The sequence below is a fragment of the Mauremys mutica genome, chromosome 14 (assembly GCF_020497125.1).
Source record: "Mauremys mutica isolate MM-2020 ecotype Southern chromosome 14, ASM2049712v1, whole genome shotgun sequence".
Classification (NCBI taxonomy): Eukaryota; Metazoa; Chordata; order Testudines; family Geoemydidae; genus Mauremys; species Mauremys mutica.
Genome location: NC_059085.1, coordinates 24,556,337 through 24,564,067, shown reverse-complemented (window position 1 = coordinate 24,564,067; position 7,731 = coordinate 24,556,337). Strand labels below are relative to the sequence as shown.

The following is a 7,731-nucleotide window of genomic DNA, read 5'->3' as shown; positions in this document are numbered from 1 at the left end:
ATTTAAGTAAAACTAGTGTAAACTGTTGGCAGGTATGCCAGGCTAAGTAGCAGTCATTTACTTTTAAATAATTAAAAGTCAATATACAAGCCCAGCATTCTTGTTTCAGTGCAGAATACAGCACTGCAGCTCTGTCTAGTCTATGTGCTCTTTCAGAGCCTGATTTACTAGCACAACATTTAGCCCAGCTTACTTTACAAAAAAAGTTGTTTTTAAAATTCGCCTACTTTATGGAATGATTTTAAGTGTTTTGGCTGAACAGACCCATTATTTCTAGGTAATGCTAAATTCACGCTACTTGATAAAAAGGGCCCTGATTTCCTTTGCATTATGCATAATGGAGGTGTCCGGATGACTTTGATGGTATTTAATTCAATATTTGGCCGTGTTTAATTAATTAAATATTTAAACATTAAATACTAAATATGATGTGATATCTGCTTGGTGGACATTATGTCTCAATAGCCATTAGTCATTTAATAGAACTCAAATTGGCCCTCCAAGGCTTCCCCCAGCTAAGTGAGGCCTTAAGTACAGGCACTTTTGGATCCTCATTAATAAGTAACTGAGGCTGGATTCACACTAAGTAGCCACACAGATATCCCTATTAACTGAAATGTTAATGTCTCTAGCTGAGAGGAGGCTCTCCAGTCCAGACAGCTGAGGATGTACTGAGAATAAACTAATGAGATGCGCTGCTTTTTACAGTGATTTAGACCACAGCAAACTCCCTCCCCCGCGCGCCCCCGCTGCATTGTTAAAAATAGTAACACAAATGCTCGTCCACATCACACATTTGTGGCACTCCTTGCTAACCCAGCATTAGCAGGGACCTGCTGGACACCAGATGCACAATGGAAACCATCTGCATGATTCATAAGGAAAAAGGTCCTTGTTACAAGCTCTTCAGTGCCACCTGCTGGGCTCTAGCTGAAAGAGCCATGGTTGGAGGACTCTTGCTTTTCACATGAAAGAGCGGGAGCTCGTGAGCAGAGAACAAAGGTGTAAAGTTGTGTAGATGCCTGTGGTCTCCCAGCACATACAAATAAAATATCCTGCCTATTTTTAGGTTAGCTTCAGAGAATTTTACACCAGTTACATGGTTTAGAATTCAGGTACATTTACACCCATTGCCTGAGCCATGTAAAGTGGCTATTGTGTAAATGAGAATCTGGCTCTCTATTCCCACCACCTGCCATATTCTCCATAACCATTCATTATGGCTTTAATTTATCAAAACACTGATGCATGGGCCTAGCTTTAAGCATAGGAGTAGTCCCATAGAAGTCAACAGAACTGCTCAAGTACTTAAAGTGAAGCAGGTGGTCAAACGCCTTGCTGAATCAAGGCATATCAAAAGTGACTCAGGCTTTCAAACTTTTATGATGTTCCCCTGCTAGAAATAATATTTTAAAGGCTTCTGTGGTCTTGCATTTCCTATTTCATTATTGTCTATTCCCAAGACAATCACTTGTGGGGAGGATTTAATATTTTTTCATCCCAGTGATATTTGTGGTAACATTTATTATTTTTTACCACTAAATCTGTATATTGGGCAACAATATCAAATTATATATTTTCTGTTTCCTTCCTCATTGCAATTTCATCAACACTGCGTGGCAATAATTTCACGAACGACTCATCTGGCATGGGGGAATCCCGTCTCTAGACCATCCCTGCCCTGTGACCACAGCATAAAGAATGTGTTGGGCCAAGTGGGTAGCCCCTACCCACTGTGCTCCAGCAATCCCAAGCCAGCATAATGGCCTTTGGGGGACCCACTATAAACTAGTGTAATTTAGAACAGCCCGGAGATGGTTCCGAGTGACACTGCCCCTGAGACCTATTCCCAGCAACACCAGGAACTGGGGAGGTGAGAGCACAGAAGTGGCTTACAGTCACGTTTCCCCCCATCCTCTTCAGCAGCTTTTAAAGGTATATTCCTTTGGGGTGAAGCGTGGTTCTGTGCCTAGGCCTTATGAAGGTCCTTTGTACAGGAGCAAATTAAACTCTTAAGGAGGGAGCCATATACCAAGAAATTTGCTCCTGGAGGCACTCACCTGTGTTCTAAACTTGGGACCAAATCCATATTGTTGTCTTCCATTAGGGAATCCTGTCTGGTCTCTGTGTAGCAATTGTTTGATTATAGTCTCCTCTTTGCTGCCAGCATTTAGCATAAGTGTTAATTTCTACATTTTAAAAGGAAATTGATTTGTAGGATCCACAATTATCTCTGGATTCCCCCTCCTTAGAATCAGTGCAATTAACAGTAGCTTGTTGCATGCTTTCCAGGAAACTACTCTTTTCTAAAATTTCAGCAAAGACTCAGCTTAATAAGGGAATAAGTTCTTGCCTAAAAGTTGTTAAGAACTTGGCTCCCTAGACTTCCAGCCTTGGGTTTCTCCCAGACTTTGCTGTTTATAGTCCTTCATTCTCTACCAACATATGTGCTCCTCTAATCTAATTGCATCTCTCTCTCCTAGAACTGGCAGTTTTGATTTGTTTTAAATAGTGTTGTGTCTGCTTCTGGGATTTGCACATTTTGATGTACATAAATTTGTATAGAAATCAGATCCAGGTCTTCCATTGCAAAGATCTCCTTGATGGAGTTATTTATGAAAGAAAGGGTATCTCCTCCTCCCTCTCCTGCTGTAAGACTCACAAACCTCAGATTCAATTTTCTTTCTTCAGCCCCTGCCAGTTTCTCCTGGATCTTGGCAATCTCAGTTTAATTTTTACTGATCAAAGCTTGGGCTGCAGATCCTGTGCTGTCAATGCTCTCAGTCTAGTGCTCTGCTCCTGAGATTCTCTCTTGGAATCCTCCTTCATACCAGGTTTAATATCATTTACTGTTTTCTGCACAGACATCATTTGGCCAGTAAGGAGAATATAGTTCTAGAATATTTTTATTTGTTGCTTCAGAGTTTCCAACACCTGATGTCCTGCCCTATGTCTGGCCCTAGAGGGTCTGATTCTAGATCAGAGTCAACTGGTGAATCAGTCATTTTACCTTTGTATTTCATCCCTGCCAGCTTCCTGGGGTTCTTAGAAGTTGCCATCTCAATACTTTGGCGGGGGATAAATCAATCCTGGTGGTGGATTTCTGTGGAGGTAGAGCAACCCTCTGCCATCTTGGTCCATCTTGGTGACCTCTAGTTGCATCCATTTCCATTTCAAGAAATTGAAACAGTGCCTGGAGCCATTGGGTTAGGCCCTTTAAAGTAATCTAAAGAATATAAACCGTCAAACATTAAGCAGCACATTCACTTTCCAAATTACTAGCTAGCTATGCAGTGTGGATTTACTTTTCAATTTTAGTGCATCTTGTTTTGCAATGTCAAGCTGTCAGAAGACACAGCCTAAAGAATACAAAACAAATAGAAGTGCCACACTTACTAATCATTCAAGCAACTAGCTCTTCTGTCCCATATTATCTGCACAGCCCACAGTGGGATGAGTGGGTCTGAATTGCTCACAATCTGGTCCGCTCCCCTGGATTACTGCTATCCCAGTTCTTTCTTGTGGTAGTTTTGTATGCTTGTTGCTTGCTGTTAAAGGGCTTTTCATTTTTTGACAATTTATAAATATGTATAGGAACTGAAGGATGCAGGTGAAACAACTGCTGTTTCTTTTTTAAAAGAAAATTAAACATGCCAAACTTAGTTATTCATGCAAACCATCAGCCTGTTATCTCTGATTATGCAGGTGAATATGAGTGAATGAGTGCATTCATCAAAGTAAACTGTCAGAGACAGGAACACAGTTTTAACCTACCCTTACCTATTTTCTTTTGTACTTATATTTCATTATCTTCAACAGGCAGTTCAGTTGCCTAATACTGAGAGTACCTATTTCTCTACAAGTGTATTTTAAGGGGCTTAATCAACCTTGAGAAATTGGTGGAGAAAATCTGCACTTACCTATCTATTGCTTTAAAGCATTGCTTCATCAAGTTATTTTAAGCGTGCAGTCCGGAACATATGGTATTTCAAGAACAGAAGCTGAAAGCACAGTACATATGTATTCCTTCACACATGTATTCCTTCACGCAGAGAGCATTCAGAGTTTAAGTATTTTAGTAAGCCTCTATATGTGTACATATATATGTATGTGTGGAAAAAATAAGCAGAAATAAACTTCACACAGAGAAATAAATGACACAGATTTATTTTCATCTCTGCTCCAACCTGCCCCATAGCAACAGTGAAAGCTTGGGATATGTAAACTTGAGAAAACAAGAAATATTTTATCAAATCATCTGAATTTATGGAAAGTGCCAAAGTTTACTCTCATTTTTTAATCAAGAAAATCCATTCCAGCTGGTAGTAAGGCATGGATTTAGCTCAGGATGGTGACCCGTTCCAGCTTTTGGCATTAATGCAACTCTCATTTCAACAGGAGGCAGCTACAGGCCATGAGACATGGCGGAGGGCATTTTGGCAGTGGCTTGTCACCCTGAGAAGGAAGAGGAAGCAGACTTTGGTTAGAAAATCTTGCAAGTTGCATGCAGCCATGATGGAGAGGATACAGCTAATGCAGGTTTTAATAGCTGTAGAGTCCCCTGAGCTGACTGGTTCTAGAGCAGGGCCGTAAGCACAGAGTGGTGTGATCATATTGTCCTATAGACCTAGAATGACCAGCAGTGGCTCCAGAACTTCCATATGAAAGACACTGTCACGGAGCTGTGTGAGGAGCTTGCCCTGACCCTGCAGCACCAGTACACGCAGATGAGAGGCCATACGCATTCAGAAGTGGATTGCTATTGCCATCTGGAAGCTGGCTCAGTTCAGTGGCTAATCAATTTGGAGTTGAAAAGTCAACTGTGGTGCTGTGGGGATGGAGATTTTTGGGGTAATTACTGCTGTAGTTTAGCCACAAATGGTGAAAATTCCTAAGATCCAGAAAATGTTATCTGGCTTTAAGAGAATAGGGTTCCCAATTTGTGCTGGGGCTATTGTTGGCACACATCTGCCCATTGTTTACTCACCTTCAAGATGCCCATAAGTATGTCAGAGAAAGGATACTATCTCGTTTGTTATGCAGAGCTTGATTGACCACAGAAGGAGGTTCAGAAACACTAATGTCAGATGCACCTGCAGTGCATGACACTAGGGTGGTCAGAGGATCAGGCTTTTAACTTTTTTGGACTAGAAGGGACTTTATTCACTCCTGATAAAATGGATATCAACAGGTGTCTGTGCTCACTAGGGACTCAGCTTATCCTCTACTGCCCTTGCTAATGCAGCTGTATCCTGATTTCAAAGCACCTGGGCAGAAGGAGGTTTAATTACACACTGAGTATAATGCCATTCATGTTGCTGGTACCTGCTATGGTAAACTACACCAGTGGTTCTTAACCAGGGGTACACGTATCCCTGGGAGTCAGGGGTCTTCCAGGGGATACATCAACTCATCTAGATATTTGCCTAGTTTTACAACAGGCTACATAAAAAGCACTAGCAAAGTCAGTACACATTAAAATTTCATGGACAATGATTTGTTTATACTGCTCTATATACTATACACTGAAATGTAAGTACAATATTTATACTCTAATTGATTTATTTTATAATTTTATGGTAAAAATGAGAAATTCAGCAATTTTTCAGTAATAGTGCGCTGGGACATTTTTGTATTTTTATGTCTGATTTTGTAAGTTTTTAAGTGAGGTGAAACTTGGTGGTACACAAGACAAATCAGACTTCTGAAAGGGGTACAGTAGTCTGGAAAGGTTGAGAGCTTCTGAACTACACAACATATGTGACCATAAGGGAGAGAATTTGAACCAGGAAAGGGTGCATGTCTGTGCTTGTTTATGGGCCCAATAGAGGTAAGCAGGAAGAGCACCTTTGATCACTGAAGCTGGGCCCAGTAGACTGAGGGAAGAAAAGGATTACTTGTATGCTCACATCCTTGCTTTACAAGGGGCATGCATGGGGAAATGTGGTGATGTGGGATAGTGTCATTCACCCACAGTACACATATCAATTTATCTAGTGTTTTTCTGAAACTATTAAAAGCTTTGGTTTAATCTTCCTGCCTCTTTATTGTTTCCCAAGCACTCATGCACCAATGGATTGTGTACCCAAATACTTACATAAGAACAAAACAGGCGGCCTAGCTGCCACTCCACAGAGAGTGCAAATGTTAATAGGAGTGGAAAGTACAAAGTTAACCAACAAACAATAAAGCAACATCACTGGTAATGGAACTGCACATCACCACCGCACTTGTTCTCCTTCCCCTACCATTGCATGGAAATCAAGTGAACAGGAAACATCTGCCCACGCACACTTACATACTTCCATTCCAGGAGTGCATAGACTGGCTCATTGCCCACCCACAATTATCCAGTGGCTGCAGGATGTAGTAATGTGGAGCAGTGTCCATTGGAGATTGCTGCACCAGAGCAGTCAGTGTGCAGAGGCAGGTACTGGAATCTGCTGCCTTCTGGCCCTCAGGCTAAGCAGCCTCTCGAACAGTTCCCTCTGCTGTTGTTGGTCCTGCTCCTTCATCATCCTGTCATTTTCAGTGTATTTCACCTCATTCTCTCCTCCCTCTCCAGCATTTCTCTCTGCACTTCTATGTGATACTCTGATCTGTGGCCAAAGTCCTTCTGCGTGTCCTGCAGCCAGTCATCCCTGAGCCTTTTCCAAGAGATATTTCACTGCCTGGTGACTCATCAGCAAATTACTGGAGAGTAGAACTGGCCAAAACTTGTGATTTTTGGTTCATGAGAAATTTTGTTTTTTGTAATTTGGGTTCATTCCACATCAAAACTAAAGCAAATTTGCCCAAAGTCTCTGAGGATCAACAATTTTGTTTAGGAAACACTGAAACATTGCCTTTCCAAAATGAAATGTGGAACTGACATTCCTGAGTCTGTGGCTCAGGGACAGCTTGTTCCCAAAACTGCCTCACTCTAGTAAAAGCCTGCCTGTGGTTTGATAAAGGTCTTGTCAAATCTGTAATAGATTTGGTGAAACATTTTGCTCTGGTGAATTGCCATTTTCCGATGAAATTCAGAACTTCAACCAGCTCTAGCAAAGATGTCTAGTAAACTAGATAGGGAGTAATGGAAAGTTTGCCCTGCCCAGTAATCTCAGACCATCTTGAATTTCTCTTCTATGAAGCTCTCAAGCATCATCAACCAGGGGTGGACTAAAATTTGGAGGAACGATAAACAGGATGCTGAACTAAGATGCAATCACTTCATTACAACAGATGTGGCTTTTCAAATCACCCTGCATGGACAGCAGACTGGCAGTTACCAGGAGAATTTAAACTGCTCTGCACTTACGACAGCTGCAGGTCATACAGTGGGACATACAATCTAGGCTATTTTATACAATACTTCAATGCTAGTGGCACTGTGAGAATAAACAGATTGCAGTATGTATATGAATATGCATATATGCTTATGCTGCATGTGTCCCTGCATCTGCCGGCATTGCTCAGTTTAAGATCCCAGCTTTGCACACATGTAATAGAATAAATCAGTAGTTGCATGTTTACATTTCTTTTCTCTGCTTGCATTCCATCTTGGATCATGTGTCCAGGAGGAAAGGAGAGGAAAGGGGGCCAGGAAATGATCTCATTTCCACCTCAACTGAAGCAAAGGCCATCCCACAGCGTAATATCCTCCATGGCAATAATTACATTGGTCATAAACCAGCAAACCCCTCCCACTTATGTTGTAATTTCTCCCCACACAATAATAAAGATGGCAGC

General features: G+C 41.5%; 1 long non-coding RNA gene across 1 annotated transcript; it reads right to left on the bottom strand.

Moving 5' to 3' along the window:
• Positions 1–4,151: 4,151 nt before the first annotated feature.
• On the bottom strand, positions 4,152–6,593 carry LOC123349466. Its single transcript, XR_006573560.1, has 2 exons — positions 6,299–6,593; positions 4,152–4,455 (listed from the first exon to the last, which is right to left on the bottom strand). It is a non-coding gene; the product is annotated as an uncharacterized LOC123349466 (long non-coding RNA).
• Between the last annotated feature and the right edge of the window lie 1,138 nt (positions 6,594–7,731).